Genomic DNA, 21,590 nt, shown 5'->3' with positions numbered 1-21,590 from the left:
CAACATTCAAATCACCGACCACTTTCAATGTTGTTTCAATGTTTCAATCATTCTGTGCCATCTGAGTCATCACTCACCAACCAATAGTCTAATCTGGATTTACATGTTCCATTTGGTTTATACCATGAGAAATCTTTAATGGCTGGATTAAATTCTCTCCAGATATCATGCAAATTATTACTAACTATAAAATCATTAATGATTTTTTTATATTGGGGACTCTATCCTAGTGGGCCATCTATCCAGCCACTCGTTTGGGGTCAGATTATAATCTCCTCCCATTAATAAAAATTCTGGAGAGTATCGACTTTTTAAATCAGCAATGACTTTAGATAGGTGAAACGACATCAACAGGTTCTGGTTATTGTTATTGTACCCATATACGTTAATCAATATAACAAAAACATCTTCAATTTGTACCACGACTGTCAACCAGTGACCCTCTGTGTCAGTCCAGTGGGTCAGGATGGTGGTCAGTTGTTGAAGCAGATGGCCACGCCTGCAGGCTGAACAGAATCTGGTCGCCTCATTGGTTTGACCAGAATGAAGAGTCTGTTTCTGTAGAATGAGTCTCTTGTAAAAATAAACAATTAGCTTTTTGCCCCTTGAAAAATAAAAATAAAGCTTTTCTTTTTGCCAAGTCTTTTAAGCCCCTAACATTTAATGAACCAAATGAAACTTTAACATTAAACATGAACTGTAATTAAACTCAAACTGTAAAAGCTGAAAACTGAGGACGAATAATCGACCAACAAAGCACAGCCTTCCTTAGAGCTACCAGACCATTACTACAATTTCCACCTTTAGAGTCTTATTAAGTCTAGACCACTTGTGGCTCCTTGCCATTTATGCGTCGACCTTCAATATAAGCATGAGGACCCCTGAAGAAGGCCCGTTTGATCGATAAGAGGCCAGAGGACCCCTGAAGAAGACCCATTTGCCAGCCTTTCTTGCTTGATCAATAAGAGGCCAGAGACGTCTTCTTACTTCTAGATCTTCCTTTGGAATCATCTCAGCAAAACTGATGCCTTCAGTTTTACACGTTGCAGAGTTCTTGCTTTGTCTCCACAACTCCTCCTTCACTCTTTGTGCAAACATGATGATGATCTGTCTGGTTCGGTTGTCTTCTTTCTTTCCTAGCCTGTACACAACATCCACAGCATGCTCCGTTTTCGTCTCCAGATCTGGGACAATTTTTTGTAAAATTGTTATTACCGTCTCTCTAATATTTTCATCTTTGCTCTCCTTCAAACCTCTCAGTCGGAGACACCATCGCATTTTGTATCGTTCTTGTTCCCGCAATCTCTCCTTGATCTCATTATTTTCTTTCAGTAACTGTCCGTTAGCTGCCTCCAGATTAGCCACTTTCTGTTTGCATTCCTTTAGCTCAACCGTATTCAGTTGCACCGCCTTTGCTAGGTTAGCCATCATAGTGCTAGCTTGACGGTTTTGCTCTTTCATATCTTCTAAATAACTCTCGTTATTTTTGTATGCAAACTCATTATTGCCTCAAGAATAGTGTTGTTGGATACTTGCGTCTCTGTGTTGACTTCTGTTGGCTTGGTTTTCTTACCAGTCGGTTCTTTGCTTGGAGTTGAGGGAGCCGAATCAACATCACGGTCGTGCTTCGGTAACGTGGGTATTTGAGATTCAGCGTAGTCATGTTCCATCGGTCTCTGTGTCTGTTGCTGCTTCAAGAGTCCTGGTGTTCGGGATTTTGCTCTTTGTGAGCTTCTGGGAATCCATCATGAACTTTCAGGTGGAAATATGCAACGTTACTTAGTCGGAAAGTTGGTCTTATGTGGAGCTCTCAGAGACACAGCTTGTCAGTCCGCCATCTTGGTACCAACTCGGAACCATCTGGTAACTGTAGGAAACCTGTTTCATGGATAGTCACAGTGCTGTGAGAAAAATACCTCAGAATGTTTTTCTGTTTTGGTTTGTTGGCATGCTTACACTCTTAAAGCTGCAGTAGGTAACTTCTTATTTTAAAAAAAACATAATGTCCTGGCAGTACAACATGAGACATATAAACTGTGAAAAAAATATTTGCCTCCTCACTGTGGTCATACTGCCATCTGCAGAAATGCACCGCTCAGTCAGAAACAACCAATGAGACAACAGGACAAGAGTGGAGGTACAACCTGGACTCTAGTCAGAGCAAGATATAGACACAAATGGCCAATAATCATGCACACACACATTTAAACTATTTAGCTAAATTGCATGTTAGTTGCGATCCAGGCGCTCATTAATTTTTGTGTTATGTGAGCACTGTGCTCATGGCAGACGGGACGGGTTTCAGTTTACAGTTCAGACTAGTGAAGTGAGGTGGAAGCTAAGGGTCGAAAGCGCATGCATGTTCAACAACATGCTAAAATTAGTGTCATGCCATGTAGTGACCTGGCATGACAACTACAGCTGACACAAGATGTGTTGGCGGTGCCGTCGAAATGTGGAACATTTTCCCAATAAACGTCTGAAAATACCGCCAGTTTCCAAGCAGTGACCTTGTGTAAACGTAGCCTTAATGGCATCGTTTTAAACATCCATGAGAACATACAAAACCCGAACAGAATGGTTTCAAACCCAGAATCTCCAGGTCAATAGATTATAGTCCATATAATTTTTATCACATGGTTTCTGTAATGACAAAAAAGATTATTGATTGATTGAAACTGAGGGACTTTGCTGAAAAGGACTTCACTGTGCCGAAGTGATACAGAGAAATTACATGAACATTGTGACAGTATTCTGGACATCCAGCCTGATCATAATCAATGTCACTAATATCATTAGCAGCTAAAAGAAGAGAAGCGAGAGCTGCCAGAGGAGGCATTAGGACCCAACAGAGGGGGAATGTGGGAGAGAAAAGGGTTGGTTAGATGTCTGGAGGCCGGGGACCGGGGATGGGACAGTAGATAGAGCGCCTCTGTGCTGGCCTGATTATTCTCAGCAGAATGAGCTCCCCGTAACAAAGGATTTATTATCACAAGCTGGAGAGCGGCTGCACGTTGGAGACCGTGCACAGCCGTTTTCACTGGCAGCTACTGAAAAAATGTGGAGCAGCTCAGCTTTGGTTGGGTGCTTCGAACAACAGCATACTCTGTGCACGGGTCCCTCGGTCCATAAAGCAGCCAATGTTCAGGCATGGCAGAAACACAGGGGGCTAGAGTGACGGTGGCAAGCCAGCTACATCAACACCATGTTCCTGGCAAAAGGGAAGATCAGAGTAAAAGTGGAATTTAAAAATAACAGAATATACAATTTGGTAGGCCAGATACACCTGGGAAGATTCTCTACTGCACGCTCCATCTTTACGGGTTATGATTCCCACTAGCTGTGCTGCTACTGACCGTAAAATTGCAAAAATTGGAATCACATGAGTCACGTCAGTTTGTATCCAGCAGCTACGTGCTTATTTGCATCCACTGGTCTCCCTGGATAAGGTGTGGTTGGCTCCACCAGAGGTCTGACAGCATTGATCAGTTCATCAAGAGCTGAGCTTGTCATTAAAAAGTGTTGAATCCATAACTAATGTAAAACCCCCAACAAGTTTCCCAAAAAATCCACATACATAGTCAATCTCAAGTTTAAGGGACTTATCACTCAAAAGCATCAATAGCTGCATTTCCATTGCACATATTGCACAATGACATTTTGAAAAGAAATGTTATTAATGGAAACATGAAAATTTTGAAAAAACTCTCCTTTTTTTGGCACTAGGACAAGTGCCAAAACCTTGGCACTTGTCCTAGGTTTTGGCCGTATCAAAATTGGTTTATTTTGCTAAACTGCAATGGGAACACTTTTTTTGCATCACATGAGTCACATGATCAACAGCCGGATGTTGTAACTAGCATAAACTACGAAGAAAACAAGAGGAACAACACAATTGCAAAATTGTGTTTTTCGACATTAGCAGAATACTGAAAAAGGTTGTAACAGAAACTCAGCTGTTCTCTAGACACCAAAAACCTTAGAAAAGACATTGCAGTCCTTTTCATAGAAAAAATCTAAGTGATATATTCTTTAGATGTTGGCACAATGTATTGCTTTTTAAAATTGCAGTCAATTTCATGTTACCAAGCAGGTTCTATTTGAGTCCATTTCTACTGCACAAGTCGATCCGGAAAGAGCCTGGTGAAATTGGAATTAACTTACCAAAAATTGTGGTTAGTTAGTGGCGATTACTTTTCAAAATGAACCTTTTGCCTTAACGAATGAAATCATTTGAAAAATTTTTGCACATTTTCAAGAGAGCAAATACCTTTTAGACAGGCTGGTGTGTTAGGAAACACTTTATCTCATCCGCCACTCTGACTTCATCGCAGAGCGACTTCTCAGCCTGTTTAAGACTGTTGTGTCTGTCACTGATAAACCAAGGACAGCTTTAGTCTGAACTCCTCCGGCTGCTCCAGATTGATCATTAGTACCAATATAGGGCCACTCTTTTGGGTAATCATTGTAAAAACAGCAGCTCTCCAATCCGGTGGCGTTGCACACACATGCTTCTCACGTCTTGAGGCAAGACATCATTGGCTACATAAAGCTCTTTCTGATAACAGTGTGATAAGTACAACTGGAAAATGTAACCAAAGGCGACACTTTGCCAAGAAAACATCACAAGCAGCCACATAAAGAATAAAGAATTCGTGTACAGAAGCCAGCATTATTACTCAGCTCTGTGGCCACTTCCTCACCTAAAATAAAGAGGGATGTAACAAATCAGGGCATAAACGGCAAAACTTTCACTCCATTTAAAGCAGACATGCAGGGTGCTAGTGTGCAATCTGTCGCCTCGTACACCTGCACACACACACATCAGGATGATCACACTCTTGGTTCCTCAGAAGGCTGCAGCCAGTTTTCAAACAGCAGTGGGTGTGTTGTACCTGGTGGAGTGATCCGGTGCTGCAGGCCGTCCGCTCTGACGGGTTTAAGGGACCGGTCCGTTGTCCCAAAACCCAACAACTCTGACTGGGATCCAGAGAGGAAGACTCCTGATCTCTGTTAGCTCCTCTCCCTCACCGTCTGCTTGACACACACATTCAACCAGTGTGTAACTGGCTGTCATAACACACACACTGATCTGAAGCCATGTGGCTGAAACTCTTCTGACACACTCTGTCTGCCTGCTGCTCCTACCGCCTCTCCTCTCATTCACATGCTCCTGCTTTCTCTCTCTCCCCCAGCATTACCAGTCCTCCACCCATCCACCCCCCCACACACACAAACACACACACACACATACACAGTACTCTCACCGTGCCAACACTCAGGGTTCCTTCAGCAGGGAAACACAAGGCGCTCATTCTTCTGGATGAAGAAATGCAGTGTTGTTCTGCGCAAACGTTAACCTGAGCCTGGACTCGTAGGTAAACATGGTGCTGAAAATGAGCGGAATACAGTCAGAGGGTAAATGTTCGCTGGAAAACAGCCACATACACTCACATACTGGCAGCACTGTTGTGGTGAATAACATTTTCTTTCTGATAGAGACGTTCTGCCCCAGGAAACCAGCATACTCTAGATAGAGAGGAGTTAGATATGGTTAGTCAGCAAAACCCAGTGCTGTTTCTGCTGATATTAATAGGATGCTAAAGAATTTTTTAAAAAGTGGGCTCTGTTAGCAAGATTCTGGTTCTGGTTAATGTTTGTGCAGAACAACACGAAATTTCTTCAGCGGAATCAGAATCTTGCCTGCAAACTAGGGCTGGAACTATAACTTATTAATTTTAATTAATTAATTAAGCAGATTTTAAATGTGTTAAGAATGTTTAAGGCAATTAATCAGATTTTTTTTTTACATACAAAGGTTCTGGTGGAAACCTTGGCGTACCTCTGGTGCACACATAAACCTGACGCACAATGAACAGAGCCACTTTTTTTTTTACCTCTACGACAGAAATACAAATAGAAATTCTGCTGTTGAGTTTGTCTTACTGAATATGCTTTTAATAGTTCATGGGCTTCCGATGGGCTCACCGATGGTGAGCCCTCACCGATGGTGAGCCCATCGGAAGGTCCCCCTTCCGATGGGCTCACCACCTGTCCGAGGGGCCAAAGGGGTCGGGTGCATTGTGCTATGGGCGGCAGCAGAGGGAGGGGACCCTGGCGGTCTGATCCTCGGCTGCAGAAGCTGGCTCTCGGGACGTGGAACGTCACCTCTCTGGTGGGGAAGGAGCCGGAGCTAGTGTGCGAGGCTGAGAGGTTCCGGCTAGAAATAGTCGGCCTCACCTCGACGCATGGCTCTGGTTCTGGAACCAGTCTCCTTGAGAGGGGCTTGTGTTGGCTAACGCGACTCTGCAATATCGCATGGACATCGGGGGCAGTTCCCCTGGACTGGCAGACTGGGGTGGTGGTCCCCCTGTTTAAAAAGGGGGACCGGAGGGTGTGCTCCAATTACAGGGGGATCACACTCTTAAGCCTCCCTGGTAAGGTCTATTCAGGGGTCCTGGAGAGGAGGGTCCGTCGGATAGTCGAACCTTGGATTCAGGAAGAGCAGTGTGGTTTTCGTCCTGGTCGTGGAACACTGGACCAGCTCTACACCCTCAGCAGGGTCCTGGAGGGTGCATGGGAGTTCGCCCAACCAGTCTACATGTGTTTTGTGGACTTGGAGAAGGCGTTCGACCGTGTCCCTCGGGGGGCCCTGTGGGGGGTACTCCGGGAGTATGGGGTACCGGGCCCTTTGATACGGGCTGTCAGGTCCCTGTATGACCGGTGTCAGAGTCTGGTCCGCATTGCCGGCAGTAAGTCGGGCTCGTTTCCGGTGAGAGCTGGACTCCGCCAAGGCTGCCCTTTGTCACCGATTCTGTTCATTACTTTTATGGACAGAATTTCTAGGCGCAGCCGAGGTGTTGAGGGGATCCGTTTTGGTGGCCTTAGGATCGCATCTCTGCTTTTTGCGGATGATGTGGTCCTGTTGGCTTCATCGGAACGTGATCTGCAGCTCTCACTGGAGCGGTTCGCAGCCGAGTGTGAAGCGGCCGGGATGAGGCTCAGTGCCTCCAAATCCGAGGCCATGGTCTTGAGCCGGAAAAGGGTAGAGTGCCTTCTCCGGGTCAGGGGGGTCGTCCTGCCTCAAGTGGAGGAGTTTAAGTATCTGGGGATCTTGTTCACGAATGAGGGAAGAAGGGAACGGGAGATCGACAGGCGGATTGGGGCAGTGTCTACTGTGAAGCGGGCGCTGTACCGGTCCGTCGTGGTGAAGAGAGAGCTGAGCCAAAAAGCGAAGCTCTCGATTTACCGGTCGATCTACGTTCCCACCCTCATCTATGGTCATGAGCTTTGGGTCATGACCGAAAGAACGAGATCACGGGTACAAGCGGCCGAAATGAGTTTCCTCCGCAGGGTGGCTGGGCTCTCCCTTAGAGATAGGGTGAGAAGCTCGGTCATCCGGGAGGGACTCAGAGTAGAGCCGCTGCTCCTCCACGTCGAGAGGAGCCAGTTGAGGCTCGGGCATCTGGTAAGGATGCCTCCTGGACGCCTCCCTGGTGAGGTGTTCCGGGCACGTCCCACCGGGAGGAGGCCTCGGGGAAGATCCAGGACACGTTGGAGGGATTACGTCTCTCGGCTGGCCTGGGAACGCCTTGGGATTCCCCCGGAGGAGCTGGAAGAAGTGGCTGGGGAGAGGGAAGTCTGGGCCTCCCTACTGAAGCTGCTGCCCCCGCAACCCGACCCCGGATAAGCGGAAGAAAATGGATGGATGGATGGATGGATGGATAGTTCAGACAGAAAGCAGAGGGATACTGACCAACCCCAGACTAAGCCAAAAATGACAAGACAGAGAAAGAAAGAACGTTAAATTAACTCTGCGCCTAAATGCTGACTGATGCTCAGGCAGTTAACATTTAGTTAGATGTCTGCATTATTCAAGGTCGTCTGGTTTGTCCATTTAACTTGTTACCAATTTTTTAGATTTATTAGACAAGCAAGTGGATTACAAGTTCAGGTTAACCTTGTTGTGACAGTAAGCTACACTCTAAGAAATAATCCTGAAAATTTACAGTAACATACTGGCAGCTATAGACGCCAGAAGTTTACTGTAAATGCACAGTAGCTGTATTGTAATTAATCCTGACAGCAGATTACCGTCAATGCAAATACGGTATGGATACTGTGAAAGAACAGTAAACTTCTGGAGTCTATACCCAGATAGCACAGCATGATTGAAACAACATTGAAAGTGGTCGGTGACTTCTATGTTGAATCAACTTTAGGGTTTCAACCATAACTGACATATCAATGTTGATTCAACCTTCATCTGAATGTGGATCGACATGCAGATTTGGTTGATTTCATATTGAATGAAAGCTAAGGATTTATGTACATTTTTAGGTCTGATAGGTCTGCATCATAACATACCACTAAAAGTTTCTTCACTGGTGTTAAACACTATATTATTGGCAGATCATGGGTAAACTGTGTACAAAAGTTTAAAATTGACAACATAGGTTTGATATAACATTTTATTTAAGAGGGACAGATCTTTAAACATATTTGTCTCCTTTTTGACTGTCAGAATAACAGTCTATAGGCCACAGAAGAACAGAGTCCGTGAGGTTAAGCTTTGTACTGTATGAACCAGGGAAACGGTACAAGTTGTGGTAACCCCAGTTTCACTCTGGTTGGCGTCACATTGATTCCTTGTGATGTCTTCCTCTCATTCTGGCGTGTAATGAAGCCACTTCTTGACAGTTTTACTGCCGTCCTCAAGAGTCAGCTTTTGGTCAACCTGCAGAGAAACGGCTGAAAAACACACACAAAAAAGTGAGGAAGGTGCCGGGTAGAAATATGATAAACATTTGAAAAGTTCTGAAAGACATTGAAAGATTAAACGGTGTACTGGTTACAGGTCTGAGAACAAATACTAACCATATAGTTCCCCATGTACTCACTGTTAAATAAATTTTTATCTTAATCTTTCATTAACTACATACAACTACATTTACCTATGAAGCTGCAGTCTAGTGTAGGATTTATGATGCTGCACTCATGTTAAAATGAGGGAATATTTAAAATAAAGACTGCTTATCTGAAAACCTAAAGATAAAACTCAGGGAGGATCAGGGTTTATTTAACACATAGACAAATAAATACAGCAAAAGGTGATTTATACTGTAGTTGGAAAAATTATAATTTATACAGAATAAACTTCCATCAAATAGCTGGTTTAATCTTCCATCAACTACAAATATTTCCAAATAAGTTTATTAAATTCATTACAAAATGTCCATGTGCTGATAAAGATCCCACACCAGTAATAATAGACCAGTTCAGTTTAACCAGTTACCAACCCAAGAAACAACAGACTGAATCAGTCATTAGCAGGTTTAGTTCAGTGTTTCACCTGCCGAACATGTTTTAAGTGTTTCCTTTCTGCCTCACCTGGATTTAATCTGGATGATTAACAACCCAGGTAGCACATGATATTAAATCAACGTTGAAAAATAGTTAGAATCGTTGATTTTTGGTTGAAGACGACAAATGACGGTGGATCAACCATCAAACAATCATCCACCTCTAGCCAAGTAACTAACGTTGAAACTGTGTCATTGAATCAATGTTGTTCTTCTTCTTCTCTTCTATTATGGCGGATTGCAAGCAACTTTAAGGTGCATACCGCCACCTACTGTACACAAGTGTGTAACATTTCTTTACATCTATTAAATTCTATTTATTAATCTCGTATTTTGAAGAAAAATAAATGTTTTCCTTAATCTATAAATATTCCTTTAAGACTCCATTCTTGACCTGTCCTTCCAACCATTCTTTTCAAATTCTCCCTTTCAGATTCATATGTTCTACAGTTCATTAATACATGTTCTACATTTTCTTTCTCTCCAGATCTTTCACATTTATCATTACTTTTCATTTTCATCCAATAAACTACAGCTAATTTTATTCTTCTCATTTCCAGCAGAGTCTCTCCAGTCTCTATTAGAAGAGCATTAATAGGTGTTGTTTTCACCACTCCTGTTCATATACGTAAAGCCCTAGTCTGTCTTTTGTAGTGTTGTTTTAGCTGCTGCGCCATATATAAAACTGCCATAATCAATTATTGATCTCATAAGAGCCCTATATATCATCATCATCATCAATTTAATTTATAGCGTACTTTTCTTTAACAAAAATCTCAAAGTGCTACATGGTGCAGCTAAAAACAGATAAAACCAACAATCAAAAACAATGTCATTTAAAAGTGGAGTAGACTTGTCTAAAAAGAAAAGTTTTCAGGCCAGTTTTAAAATCGGACAATAATTGCGGGGCTCTCAAATAGTCCGGGAGAGAGTTCCATAGACGAGGAGCAGCCACAGCACATGCTCCATCACCCATAGTCCTTAGTCTTGATCGAGGAAGGTGGAGAAGATTACAGGCTTGGGATCGTAAGGATCTAGAAGTTGAATGTGAAGTAAGGAGGTCCTTCAGGTAATCCAGTGAGGTTCCATAGAGACAGTGATGGGTGATAAGTGCAATTTTATACTGAATCCTATAAGTTACAGGAAGTCAGTGAAGCTTGTAAAGAGTAGGTGTGATGTGATCACATTTACGAGCTCTCACTAGGATCCTGGCAGCACCGTTTTGAATGTACTGAAGCCTCTGAAGGTGTTTTCTGTGGACTCCAATAAGCAGCGAGTTACAGAAGTCGAGCCTGGAGGAGACAAAGGCATGGATGAGGGTCTCAGCATCAGAACGGGAGAGAGATGAACGAATTTTGGAAATATTGCAAAGATGAAAAAAACAGGTTTTAAACAAGTGCTTAATGTGATTTTCAAATGTGAGATGGGAATCCATTCAAACTCCAAGGTTTGTACCAACGGAGGAAATGGGAATGTCTTGTCCAGAGAATGAAATACTCGTCAGAGTCGAGGATTGAACCTGATGAGGCGTTCCGATCAGTATGGCCTCGGTTTTGGAACAGTTCAACTGAAGAAAGTTATGGTTCATCCAAGTCTTGATTGTCAGTTTGAGCTCATGAAGTGTTACTGTGTTCCTCTGGTAAAAATAGAACATCTATTAAACGTCATTCATTGACAGTGGAATAATTATTCTTAGCCAAATTAAATTATAACATTTACCTGTAGCATGCTAAGTGTTTACTTGATGCACAAATTGTTGATATTGTGATTCTAATGAGTTTTATTTTATTGTTTTAGAGTCAAAGAAAAATTTCCACCTTGGAAGACTAAATAGTTTAATCATGTTTTTTCCTATATAAAGGACTCTACCAACAAAACAAAAATGTGGATTATTGCTTGTTTAACAACCCTGGTTATTCTGTGAACCTAATTCATTTGTTCGTTATTAACTTTTGCTCAATTAAATTTCTTATGTATACATTGTATATGGTATTTTTTATTGTTGTTGATAATGTTGTTTTTCATGTCTTATTTCTTTTGTTCCTCCTATAATTGATGGAGATACAAAGATATTATTTATAATGTATAAAGGTGTTGTTTATGTCACCTAATTAGCTTTACATCCTGAAGAAAAATATGGTATTTTAAAAGATAATTTATCTTTCACGTTGCCAGAAATGGCGAAATTAATAGTAAATAATAAAGATTTTGTGGTATTCTCGTTTAGTGACATAATTATATTAGTTGTGTTACCACCCCCACGCCACTAGAGGCAGTAGCAGGTCCGAAAAGATGCAACTAAGGAGCAGATTTAGAAGTTCACAGAAAGCTACGGAATTTGTTAAAAGCTGTGAGCTGCGCTGAAGTAAATAAAAAAGAGAAGTTGAAATACATGCTGAGAGTGAAACTCCTTCCTAGAGTTGAAGCTATATCACAGATTTCAAAAGAAAATTAAAACGGGAGAACACGGATAATATAGGAAATAGCGCCCCCTTCACTTCCGGAGTGCAATGGTCCCATTTCCAAATAAGGTAAGAGACTGACAGCGGTCCGTCCCGCCCCTTTCTGTTTGCTGCAGCGAGGCGTACTTGGACAGTTTTATGTTCGTTTAACCACCTGACACCGCGGTCTACAACAGCTGCTTGGCTAGCTTTAGCTGCTAACAAAAATAATAAACCAAGGGTGCTCACGTACAGTCCTCGAGAGCTACCGTCCTGCAACTTTTCGATGAATCTTTACTCTTTACTCCCAACAGACCTGCTAACCACCGCGGTAAAGCCACCTAGCGGTCCGGGATAAATCCATTCTCCTGTCTCTTCTCTGGGCCTTTTCTCCTTTGCAAAGAAACTTTCCAAAGACATCTGATCTGTTTCTTACTCATTTTGCTGCTTGTGGGCTCAATGTTGGCGCGCAAGTAACAGAGAATCCGGTAAAAGGATTTTCAAAATAAAATATTCTACAGACTCAAATAATACACAAAACGGAAATATTTCATTATTTCTTGCGCGGCCCGGTACCAGTTGGTCCACGGACCGGTACCGGTCCACGGACTGGGGGTTGGGGACCACTGCTCTAGAAGACAACCAGAAAATAACACATATGATATATAATTTCAAAATTAAAGCCTTTTTAAAATAAGACATTTTTACTTTTATATTCAAAAATAAGTAGAAAATGTAGTGAAGAGCTGCCTCACTCGTCATTTCGGGTTTAACTCAATCATCTTATTTATATACAGTTTTCTGTTATATCCATCTCTATCTATCTATGTATCTATCCATCTTTCTATCTTTATATATAAATACTACTTATACACAATCCAGATTCCAAAAAAGTTGGGACACTAAACAAATTGTGAATAAAAAGTGAATGCAATGATGTGGAGATTCTCTGAATCTTTTGATGATGTTATGCACGGTTGATGATGATAACTTAAAAGTCTTTGCTATTTTACGCTGGGTAACACCATTCTGGTATTGCTGCACTATCTTTCTGCGCAACAATGGGAAGAACAGCAGGAAGACCAATTAACACTAATTAGGTCAATTGACAACATGATTGTGTATAAAAAGAGCTTCTTAGAGTGTCAGTGTCTCGCTAAAGCTAAGATGATAATAAGATCACCAATTCCACCATTGTTGCGCAGAAAGATAGTGCAGCAATACCAGAATGGTGTTACCCAGCGTAAAATAGCAAAGACTTTTAAATTATCATCATCAACCGTGCATAACATCATCAAAAAATTCAGAGAATCTCCACATCATTGCATTCACTTTTTATTCACAATTTGTTTAGTGTCCCAACTTTTTTGGAATCTGGATTGTGTATAAGTAGTATTTATATATAGCGATAGAAAGATGGATAGATACATAGATAGATAGAGATGGATATAACAGAAAACTGTATATAAATAAGATGATTGAGTTAAACCCAAAATGACGAGTGAGGCAGCTCTTCACTACATTTTCTACTTATTTTTGAATATAAAAGTAAAAATGTCTTATTTTAAAAGGCTTTAATTTTGAAATTATATATCATATGTGTTTGATATTTTCTGGTTGTCTTCTACAGGTCTCCCTTTGTCATCTAGAAGTGAGAGAAGTCACTGGAAACAAAGTTTTTCAGCAATGAGCATGGCACATTAGTGGGGAAAAAGTAAAAATGTGATTTTTCATCACATCAGGCTTTTATTGTTGAAATTATACATCACATCTGGTTGACATTTACTGGTTGTGTTCTAGAGCTGTCCCTCTGTCACTCTGAAGTGGTAGCAGTCTTTGGAAACAGTTTCTCAGCAATGGGCACGGCAACTTAGAGGGAAAAGATAAAAAATGACTTTTTAAAAAAAGCTTTTATTTTGAAATTATACATCAGATCTAGTTGCAACTTTCTGATACACACACACACACACACACATACACATATATATATATATATATATATATATATATATATATATATATGAGAGAGAGAGATATTAGTTTTTATTTTGTATTAGTTTTTCAGCATATATTATTTTCTGTTTGCAAATGCAGCGGCTGGAAACCTATTTTGAATAGCTCAAACATGGACCGGATGTGCGCTTTTATTGTGAAAGCAGCACGTAAATGGGTGTACCATAATGTCTCGAGCTACCGCGCACTTGTATATTGAGTGCTGGGCCGGCTGGAAGCAGAGCCGGCTAGCTTTACCGCGGTTGCTAACCAGCCTTTCATTTGATTCAGGTGTGTTAATTGACGCAGGGAAGCATCTGAAAGTTTCAGGACAGCAGCTCTCTGGACTGGAGCATCTCTGTACTGAACAGTCGTACCGCGACATCCAAAAAAATAAACTTTTTTATTTTTAAGCATAAGCATAAGCTGATACATAAAAAAATTATTAAAATCAAAAACATGATGGTCTTAACATGGAACTTACCTTGTTTTTTTGTTGTTGTTGTTTTTTTTTAAAGAAATCTTTATTGAGATACAGAATACATAACAGTATAAACGCAGCAGACATTGTGGTATAATGTCCGCCAGGGAGTTACAAACATTGAGACAATACATCACCATTACATTACATAAATACATTAAAGAGAGAAGAAAAAGAGCATGTTTAAATAGTTTTGGGGAACTGACCTTGTTATGATAAGATCCAGACAAGACGCCATACTGCTGTCTCCAAGCAAACACGTGACGTCACAGATACGTTGCGATTGTGTGAGCAACTCTTTATCAAACACCATCTTTTTAGGGAAACTGACAAACCTATCTTTGAATTTAGCTAAACAAGTGTTTAATTAACATTGTGTTTTTAACATACAACACCAACACCGGTAATCTAACATTTTTGATAATGCTCTGTAGATTTTGATTCATTCCCTAAAAGATTTCTTATGGAAAGTATTTTTTTTTCTTTCCGTTTAATATTGTCTTTAAATGCTGCTTTTCTAAGATGCAAATACAAGTAAAATGTCTTGCCTAGGGAAAGAAATTTACAATTATTTTGCGGTAGTTTACTGCCAGTCGTCATTCTTGACTGTGACAAGAGAAGAAGACATCAAATTGACAATATCCTACCGTATTTTGGAATAACAGTATGTTACTGCTGGAAACAGCCATTTCTAAGAGTGTAACTGAAAACCTAGCACCCAGTGCAAACAGTTAGCTTTCCCTGCAGTCTTGGTTTTATCTTTATGGTGTTATCCTCTGGTCTCCTTCTCAACTCAGTCTGAGTCAGATCAAGCTGGTCTTTGTTACATCAATTAGCATTAGCGCAGCATAATTACGTTGTGCTTTGAACTGGCACACATTTCCAAGTTTAACAAACATTGAGAAGATTTTGTGCATGTTGGACACAAGATCCAAAAATACCCGTAAGATTTGATGTAAAGGATTGTTGAACTCTTCCAGACTCTTATAAAACTGACCATAATGGTAGATTCATTCTGGACAGTCCAACAGCTATGATGGAGGGGTTCAAATATGTGTTTGTTGTGGCTAAGAAAGTGAAGCAGACTTACTGTAAATAGTCAAGCCTTAAAAAAGAGAAGCATTCAGTGTTACTCCTTTTACATCCTGTCGTAGTTTGTGTTTGTGGGCAGCAGGGCAGCCTCAGACTCTAACCAAACCGGTCATTTAGAGTTATACCAGAATGATGTCTAAAGCCCAGTTAGAACTGCTGTGTACACTTGACAGACTCAATGTCCTGATCCAGAATAGCTTCCTTCTGGATGTGACAAACTGCACATATCTAACATTCCTGGAAGCCTGGGTGGGATTTAACATGATTTAGGTAAAGTGCATTCATCTGTCAGCTTAAATCACACAGCTGGCCTGTCACCCACATAAACATCCCAACCAGGCTAACATCTCCCAGGCTCAAAGGAATTCTGCAGATATGAAGGCAGCTGGTGGGAAATGTTTTCAGCGGACACTGAGCTAGAAGTTATCAGTATGGGTTGATAGGGTGTAAATCAGAACCAAGATGCTTGCAGAACTTCCGTTCCACTTTTTGTTCATTGTAGAAACAAGCAGTGCTCTACTTCCCACCATGATCATCACATCTTCAGCTGTCCAGCAGCATGGGTTTCAGCTCTCAAACCTCAACCCTGTTGCTGACATTTGGTTTTGTCTTTTCAGACAAATGTTGATTCTAGTTAGCAACAATCTTTCTCACAGGTTGTAGTGTCTATTTGTCCGTTGAACAGACAGGCATGAAAACACGAGTCACACAAAATAACCAAGTAGTCAGCAGATGAAGAATACCCAGCAATAATAACAGCTCTGAAAAATTCCTATTCAGCTATATACACCTCAGCCAAAATGTAGCACAAGTGTCAGCAGTACTGTAAGCAACTTAAGAAAATGTTCAATCAGCATATCTTTTTTGCTAAAGATTTTTGTGGCACTAGTGGCAGTTTTTTTTTGCAGTAATCAGATGGGATATTGGTGAAGGGAGAAAGGTTCCAAGGTTGGAAATCAAACACTGCAGAGCAGCTTCAAGGTCTCATAGCATGTACCTAGCCCGCTGTACCCCTACCACATGTGCCACCCCAAATCAATTCTTAGAATTTTTCTTAAGGGTTCTGCATGAAGTCTCAAAATCAGTTCTCATTGCCATGATGAAAATCACATTATCTTGTTCTCAGCCTCATATCGTCTATTTCTTCTTGTCACAACCCAACTAATAAACTACTCGCCCCACTCTTTATACGAAACTGTTGTGTGATTGGTCAGAATTCCATGGGTGTGTTGGTTTTTGCAGAAAACAGCCACAACAACTCAGCTTCCAGCAGCTGGTGTATTCGTCCAAAGCTGTAAAGACATATGTACTGTTGAACCACAACACTGAACTCAGTTCAGGTGTGCTGTGGTGGGGGAACGTTACACAGACGCCTTCTGTTCCTATTGTTGGTTTCAAAAACAGAGAATACAAGGAAAGTCTAGTCAATCATCAATCATTATTTCCTCCTCCTCCAAACTTCCATCCATTTTCTTACACCCTTATCCCATTGGGGTTTGGAGGGTGCTGGTGCCTGTCTCCAGCTGCCAGTGGGCGAGAGGAGGGGTACACCCTGGATAGGTCGCCAATCCATCGCAGGTCCTCCAAATTTGTGAACTTGTAATAGTCATTCCACTCTACCATGATCACTGCTTAGGGCTCAGTGCATCTTGTTGACCTGAAGGGTGCGTGCAAAAGCAAACATCCATGCATGGATAGTTTGACTTCGGTCAGATCATGTAAGACCCCTTAACGGGCTCTGATTGGTCGAGCTGTGGACACACGCCACAAAGCTGTTGGCGTATGTTTCTATCTGCTTTGCACACCCAAGGGATAAGCTTTTTTTCATTCTTCATTGTAAATTGCTTAAACTCAGTCAGATTGGACGGCAAATGCCTTTTAGCAGTAATTTTCCAATGTCACCACAGATTCCTGATTGTATTAGGTGTGTACTTTGACTTGGCCATTATAACACATGAAGATCCTTTAATGACTTCCAGCAGGAATCATTGACCTCCTGCTGGAAGGAGAAGCTAAACCTCAGTCTCAAGTCTTTTCCAGATTTTAAATGGTTTCCTCCCAATATCGTTCTGTATTTTGCTCCAATGAGTTTCCCATCAGTGGTTTCTTTTCTGTCACTAAGAAAACCCACTCACACACCATGATGCTACCACCACTATGTTTCACCAAAGGGGATGCTGTGATGTGAAATTTTTGTTTTCTACCGCACAACATTTTTAACGTTGGGGGAAAAGGTCAGTTTTTGTCTTGTCTGACCAGAGCATCCAATTTCTTTACTTAGAGAGTTCCAACACTCTGACATTATGAATCTGGACATTACTTGAAGAATCCTGAGAAGAGCCGTTATAAGAACACATTAACACGGCCTTAACCATAGTCTTTAGTAAGGGTGCCATTTTCAGCAATATCTTCAGACAATAGTCTTTGAGGTACATTCCACAGGAGCCATGACAGCTGTGAATGGTGTTTTACTATTTCCTCTCACCACCTGTGGGGACGAACAAAGCATCCCAATAAACCGTCGATCCAAGGCCTGTTTCTTTGTTGTGGGAGCAGAAAGAAGGCAGCAGACATGCAGGGCAGCCACCGTATATGTGGACGAGCCCACAGGTAACTTACAAATCACCAGGGATCCAAGGGAAGTTTCTCCTTTAATTTAAACACACACATCCACCCACTCACACTTGGCACAAACAGACGTCTGAGACAGTAAAAGCTCTCCGTCCTTTCATCTCTAATGAAAAGCACGTTGGGTTCTGTTGCGCTCTTTCCCTTCCCCAGCACCCATTCAAATCCTTTATAGAAACACACAGCGCAGCGCTGCAGGTCTGAGCAGAGAGAGTTGCTCATTATGAACATCAAAGGCCTTAGTGGGCGCTGACTCCAGAGGACTGGAGCTGCTCACTGGGTGAATGAAATGCCTCAGACTGTCCCTGCACACTTGTGATACCATCAACAGAAAAGGCAAGTCAAATAAGAGACGAGTCACAGCCAGGATGAACTACCTTTGACGAGACAGACCACTTAGAGACTGCCACATCTTCCTTCAGGGCACATTCCGCCTCGCAAAGTTGAAAGGTCGACCCTGGGCTCAACAACCGACACCAGAAATTTAGTTCAGACTAAAGTGTTTGTGTGAGCTGCTGCTCTGAAGGTTTGAAGACTTGAAGCGCAACATTTCTGAGGTGGTCAGTAGAACAGCACTGCCATCTAGTGGCTGTTAACTGCGATGGCGTGGTAAGGCCATTGTAGACAGAAAAAAGGAGTAAATTTCCACAGAAAAATTCTGAAATTTAGAGATGTATCAAAAAGTTTAAAAATTTTCTTCAAAAACAAGAAAATGTCTGAGTTTGACAAGTAGAATATTTGCTTGACGAAAAAATAAAGTTCTAGATTCATTTCAGAAGATTCCTACAAAAACAGACATTTCTGAGTTTTAAAACTCAAAACTTTGCTAGACAAGAATAAAAAAATGAAAATAAGACATTTTCTGGAAAATTTTTGAGTTTTTTATAGCACATTTGTAGCTTTTCAATCTCTGAAATTTCCATGTATTTTTCTTAAAAAGTTCTAGAAATTTTCTAGGAAAATTTTATGACATCAGTTTACACATTTCTGAGGGTTTTTTTCTAGCAATTTTAAAAAAATCACACAGAAATGTCCTTGTTTTTCTTGTTTTCTTTTTTTTCAGAAAATGTCAGATTTCTCGGCAGAAATTTATTCCGTCTTGTTTTTCTATCTACATACATACCAGTACAGTATGCTGTGCTCAGAAATGTACAGAGGCTGTTCTGATTGAAGTCTACAGTAGATGGGTTTGGATGCAAATTGCAAACACAAGATATTTAAAAATGATCAATATCTGGATCTCAGCTGATTGTCATTCCCATGGAAACCCAGAGAGACTGAGGTGAAGGATGAAACATGGCACGGCGGTGTGAGGAGAAACCCAAGAAAAAGCTCCCCGCTGTTTGAACAGTCAACAAGAGGAAATTCCACATATGGATACAGAATCCGTCCAATTTCCTTCCAGCCTCGCCTCACTCCCTGGAGGGCTTTCATTCAGGATACTGCTGGTGCTGTGAGTAAAATCACCAAAAATCACACAGCACAAAATGTCTGCAGCTAATCATCTTGTGTTCCACTGTGCACTTTGACCTTTAAGAAACTATTATAGATCTTAAAATAGTTGATGCTTACAAGTGGCAAAAAGATCTTAAAAAGGCCATATAGTAAAAAAAACAACACATTATTTAAAGTGCTTTCAACTTTTATCAAAACTTTATCTTTGATCTGCAAAGTGCTATAAATATATTTGCACTGAATTGAGCCAAAATGTTGCAGTGAGAGTTTTTATGAAAATGGAACAGAGAAATATTTTTTTTCTCTAATTTTAGCTTCCATTCATTGGGATAGAATTTAAAATAATCAGTCCAACCTGCAAAATGCTACATCACTCTTATATTCCTATTTTCACAAAAAAAGAAGAAAAAAACAAAACAACGAAAAACACACCAAGTAGCTGTGGCTGGTTCTGATTAGTCTTTCTGTTTATAAGGGAACTATAGGACAAGATCATTATTTCTGTTTGGCTGTGCTTTCTGAACACAAACTCAGCTCAGGAAAAGTGTCACCTTTGAGCAGATGGTCAGAACAGCTGATCTCTGAGCAGAACTGTAACCAGATTAGGGTCATTTATTATGTTGGAAATAATTTTAGCATCACTTTTAAACCTTTTCAAATGCATTAACATCCAAGCAAAAATGTTTTACATGGAAAACAGACATTGTTTTCTTAGAATACAGAAATAAACACAAAGCTCTGACCCTAAGTAAATCTGACATTAGCAGCAAGTTTTACCAGATACTTGAATCAGCAGGTCATCAGCATTCTATGCATCAGTTACCAGATTGTGATTGTGTTTTCTAAGACGCAAAAATTACTCTGAAACCATTTTGGGCAGGAAAGGAGGAACTTCTTGAGTACTGATGCTGATCTCACTGGCATTTCCACATTCTAAATGGAGCTTTCCTTTTAAAGAGACATGTAACTCTGTCTGTTAGACTCTTTAAAGTCGGTGAGAGGCAGCAGATCCTGGAGCTAAGCAATAATTATCACCTCGGTGTCACTGCCCAGACCTAGCAGCAGCTTCTCCCTTTGAACTGCTGCTCAACCTGAGGCAGGAGACCCAACACGAGTCTGCTGCTGCTCCTTAAAGGGACGGAACACAAAACCTCCACCTTACAGGTGGATTATGAGATATCAAACAAAAGGTTTCAGGTTGTAACAATTTCTTCTGGCATTAGTGGATGGTTGGTGTTCTTTTCCCATTGAGAAGTCAGAAATATACATATTTAATATTTAAAACATCCGGTAGTGGTCCATAGAAAACAGAATCAGTTGTGACTCAAACGGATTTCCTTACCTTGAATCGTACTTTCTTGACGATCATCCTTCAGTAGCAGGTGAAGCGGATGCTAACAGCTGGGCTAGATGTTAGAGAAGTTTTCCACTCTGGAAGGACAAAACTCCATTAACCAAAAAGTTCCTGCCAGTCGGTCCTGATCCAGTCAAAGCCTGCAGATGGACGCTGTGATGCTGCCAGTGTGCTTTAACAGGACAGAAACAATCTGCCCGCCCCCTCCGCTGAGAGTTTTATCAGCCAGCTCATTCATTTGTAAAGAGCACACCCTCTGTTTATGGTTGGCTATTAACACCAACCCCCCCTCCTCAATCCTGGCATGGCTGCTTGCTGTCTTGCAGCTGACCCCTGTGACCCCGTGATCCCACCTTTTCATCCGCCATCATTTACCCATCTGTTGACCTGTAGCGTCTCCACTTAGCATCTGTCTCACCTTCTTCCTCATGGCTGCTGATGAAATTCTTTGACTTTGAGTGTGGAGCTGGTAGCAAAGTAAGATCCATTTTAAAAGGTTGAACACCAAACATAAATTTATTTGACTTCAGGACAGAGGCTGAAGCCAACCTGAGTTTGAATTAAGCAACTGAGAATTGGTGCGCACTGGCACACATCATTTCAGTATAAATGATGTGGCTCTCTACCAGGGAGTCATGGCATATGGGGGTACAGCAAGAAAAAAAGGGATCTGTAACTTGTTCCCCAAATATGTTTTCCTTTGTTTAATTTCCTTTTTCAATGACAAATGGTTGTGCTGTGAGTTATTTAAGAGCTTTGACAAAGTATGGTTACATAGCATTAGC

The 21,590-nt window shown here is 41.2% G+C and overlaps 1 protein-coding gene and 1 long non-coding RNA gene across 3 annotated transcripts in view; both read right to left on the bottom strand.

Annotated features, from left to right (window-relative positions):
- The window catches only part of phldb1b (pleckstrin homology-like domain, family B, member 1b), a 127,753-nt gene extending 122,609 nt beyond the window's left edge, over positions 1-5,144 (bottom strand). For both annotated transcript variants that reach the window (XM_081614444.1, XM_081614446.1), the window contains exon 1: positions 4,896-5,144. The gene's annotated coding sequence lies outside the window, so the exon portion shown is untranslated. The remainder of the gene's footprint in view (positions 1-4,895) is intronic.
- A 3,309-nt stretch (positions 5,145-8,453) lies between these two features.
- LOC145554547 (uncharacterized) lies at positions 8,454-12,421 on the bottom strand. Its single transcript, XR_014090522.1, has 2 exons — positions 10,818-12,421; positions 8,454-10,654 (listed from the first exon to the last, which is right to left on the bottom strand). It is a non-coding gene; the product is annotated as an uncharacterized LOC145554547 (long non-coding RNA).
- Positions 12,422-21,590: the final 9,169 nt, after the last annotated feature.

This window comes from Poecilia reticulata, chromosome 13 (genome assembly GCF_904066995.2).
Source record: "Poecilia reticulata chromosome 13, P_reticulata-male-v2, whole genome shotgun sequence".
NCBI classification, from domain to species: domain Eukaryota; kingdom Metazoa; phylum Chordata; class Actinopteri; order Cyprinodontiformes; family Poeciliidae; genus Poecilia; species Poecilia reticulata.
This window is presented reverse-complemented; position numbering and strand designations above follow the sequence as displayed.